The following is a 3,997-nucleotide window of genomic DNA, read 5'->3' as shown; positions in this document are numbered from 1 at the left end:
TTTCCTGCCTCTTAACTCTCCAGTACTGACTGGTTTGGTAGGTTGTTTGATTTATTTTTAGCCATTCTTTTTTTTTTTTTTTCCCCTTCCTTTCTGGACCCTCAACAAACTTAATCAACATATTCATGCAGTCAGTATTCAGTAGCCTAAATTATGCATAGCTGCAGCATCCCTGTAACAAAACTATGAATGAATTTGCATAGAATAACTGCCCATATACAATCTCGTATTTTTTTACTGCAGGTATGTGTGGTACTGTGTTAGAGCCTCAGTGGTTTCTCACTAGGTGAGGCAAGGTCAAAGATGACTGCTCCAAGTAGAAGATGCTCAAAGAAAAGGAGGCCAGTCTGATTTCAGTCAAAGGCATCTAGAAAGTGAAGGAAAAGAATGAATGGGAGACAAGTAATTAAGCTCAGCAGGAAGTTGAAGGAGCTTCGTTTGTGTTCAAGTTGTCTGAGCATTGGGAAGCTCCAAGAGGAGCTCTTGCTGACAGATGGTATCATCCTGAAAACCTAAAAGAGTAGTCCCCACAACACAGGGATAATGGAGAAGCCAGGTTTTAAACAAAGAATTTGAGATGCATATAACCTCTATTGCTGGTGTAGCTGTTTCATAAGTCAAGTGGCTGTTTCAGTTTTTACCATCATCATCATAAAAAAATCTTTTAGCTGTTATTTCACACAGAAATAAAAGAAGAATGCAATGAGTTATTCTCAGAACTCAAACCTCAGGTACCTAATGTAGGTAAATCCCAATTGCAATACAGTATCCTTACAAATCTCATTATTTTGGGACACCTTTGAACATTTGGGTTCAGTAATACAGTCCTGCTGATCCAGGAGCATCCACTACATAACCACTTTATGTCCTGCATCCTTAGCTGACTTCCATAAAAACCTTCTTGTCACAATGAAGTAGTCTAAGTTTCCACTACATCTAGTGGGTTATCACTTTGTGCTATGAAACAAGAACTATCTTCCCTCGGAGCAGCTATGTCCAGCACTGGTGGGGCTCTTGGAGCAGAGGGCTCCTGGAGGCTCAGCAGTGGCTGGTAAATGAGTCAATATCATCATTTTCCCCCACCTCTTCATGAAATCCCTTTCATAACCATAAAATGTTTCTATTCTCCTTCCACAGTACTTATCTGCTCTTCTACCTGCTGACTGCGCGTGCAGGAGCAGGTCCTGCAGGTGTTTTCCTTCAACACAAGGAGAAGCACTGAAAGGCCACGTAATGGGGAAGGGGTTGGGATGTTGCTTTGCGCTCCGTGTGTGAGCTCTTATCCGACAAGACGTGCATCCCCTGCAACCCTGCACTGCTCCTGCATCAAACCACGGATCAAGAAGACCCTGCTTTGAACCGCCCTCCCAAACCCTGCTCCCAGACACACAGCACAGGCCCATGGTGTGTAGGTATTACGGACCCAAAGCCTCAGACACCCAGGGGAGGGTGACTTCGGCTCAGGGAGCGTGAGCATCAGCTGTGTTTGCCTCGGGACTAATTTTTCTGCCCACTAGAGAGCACTCAAATACAACCTATAGACCAGGGGTGGGTTGCTGGTGCTAATTGCAATCCCCAGCTGTGTCTCACCCTTCAGGGGGTCCTGTCCAGCACCGTTTTCTTGCACAGTCAATCCACTGACACCAGTCTAACCCTCAGCGCATGCTCAAAACCTGACTCTGGGACCAGTTACACTGGGATTTTCTACAGAGCTGAAGCCAGTCAGTGATATGACCACATTTACAGCTAGGGCTGATGTTTGTATTTATTTTTTATAGACAGTTTTACCCTCAATAGCTAACCTAAGAGCCTTTCACTGACTCATAACCAGAGGAGTTTTCTCAGCCACCTGCCTCAAAATGAAGAGGTTTGTTGGGGACCAAGTGTTAGGTTTACAGTTGGACTTGATGATCTTAAGGGTCTTTTCCAACCTAAATGATTCTATGATTCTATTCTAAGTAGGAGTGGGATGAAAAAGGGGGAGAAAAAAGAAATGTTAAAGGTTAGAAACCAGCAGGCTACAGCTCCTATTCTCCATGATCTCTCCCTGTACTAGCACAGGGCTTTTCTGCCAGAGAATAGATCATTCTCCATCCACCGGGCTGGAGCAGAGCAGGCAAGGAAATGCAGAGAAATGATGGAGATGCAGCAACCATCTCCCTCTCCAGTGCTCAGAAAGGGGCACAAACATGTTTGCTGTCCCTTGCCACACATGACTCAAAAGCTCTCCCCTTGGAGGGGCTGTGGCAACCTAAAAAACACGTGAACAAGGTTTTTGCAAGGACTTGGGCAAGCTCAGATGGCTCGGGGGCTGGCAGCCAGCTGCAGAGCTTATGGCCTGACACCTGTGAGATAGCCAGGTCCTCTGCAGAGCTTATGGTCCGATGCCTGTGGGATAACCGACAGCCAGGTCCTGGACTCCTTGGGGACCAGTTTGGTGCTGAATCAGGGACCCGTTTGGTGAGCGGGCAATGGGAACCCTGGGCAGCGAGGACTGCACTGGAGGGCAGCTGTAGCAGAGACCCCAGGCCTGAGAAGTGAAGGAGACGGTCGTCCCTGTCCCTTCAGCCCTGACTGGGACATGGACAAGGCAGGTTTGCACCAGGTAGCCTTTCACCATCTGTGCTGGAGGCCTGCCTGCCAGCCATCTTCTGCAGGTCCTGAGTTCCCACAAAGGGTTAAAGCGAGGAAGAAAAACCTCCCAAAGTCTGTAAAAATAGAGTGATACGTGGCCAGGGTCTGTTCATTCAGTTGATGCAAACAGGCTGCAGCCCTACAGTTTAATCCCTCTCTGTTCCCCATGAGGGCACGGGGGGCTGGGGGTCTCCATCAGGGCCAAGGTGTGACCCCATGAACTCATCCCAGGGTCACGTCTGTCCCCTGTACGCTGAGCAGGGACCAGCTCCCGCAGCACTGCATCCCTGCCTGGGTGTGATTCTTGGCAGCTCGTGGATTTGCTTTTCATCTCCCCCAAGACAGCAGGCAAACAACAGTGAGATTATAAGCGCAGGGGGAATTGTCCACCAATATTTGAATCCCTGACAGAGCACTCTGCCTGTAATCATGGCAGGATGAGGAGAAATCAGAGCCCTGCTTAGGGTATAGTAAATAAAGTGGGGGGGAAAAAAGCAAGGGCAGAGGAACATATTTAAAAACAAGATAAACTGGCTATGAAAACACAGTTTAAAAACTGAACATGAAACTTTTTTTCAGCCTTGATTCATATTGGGAGAAATACAATATTATTTAATTACTGAAAAAGGCTGCAGTAGAGTAATAGGATTCCAGTGAGATGACCAGTCACTTTATCACTCCTACCACTACTTGTTTTCAGATGACAATTACAAAACCCAGATGTGAACCACTAGGAGATTTTATATTAGGACTGGGCTTCTCTGTGAGTTTCAAAGGTAGCCAAAATGGTAGATTTAAAGTTCACTCTTGTTATATGATGTGTTAAGGTTGTTGATAGCCTGTCAAGGCAGCCTTTTAATCTACACACCTCCTAAACTCAGGATAAATTTATTCTGGGGAGAAGGGAGGAGAGTTATATAGCTATTCTTCATTATGCCTCATGCTCCCCCTTGCCCTTTAAATAGTTAACCTGTAATATGATGAGCCACATGTCAGGAATAATCTAATAGAAACCATAGGTAATCCCTGCTGAAAGCTAAACCTGGCTCTTGACCTGCTGCAACCTTGGAATTAAAATTTCACCTTTCTAAAGTTTGGGGGTCCTAGGTAAATCATGGATAAATTTCATAGTAGCCAGTGAGGAAGAAAAGTTGGGATTTCCTGATTTACCCAAGTTTGATAAAACCAAACCGTAAAACACAGAAAATTGTCTATGCTGTTCAAAAACCACATCTACAGTAAATAGATACAGTAGATTTTTTTTGCCCCAAAGAAAGGATAGCTGATTCTTTACATAGGTGCAATGAAAAGTGTACTTCCCCAGATCGAGGAAAGGTGAAGGAACTGTCAGTAATTGCACAAG

This window comes from Haliaeetus albicilla, chromosome 18 (genome assembly GCF_947461875.1).
Source record: "Haliaeetus albicilla chromosome 18, bHalAlb1.1, whole genome shotgun sequence".
NCBI classification, from domain to species: domain Eukaryota; kingdom Metazoa; phylum Chordata; class Aves; order Accipitriformes; family Accipitridae; genus Haliaeetus; species Haliaeetus albicilla.
This window is presented reverse-complemented; position numbering follows the sequence as displayed.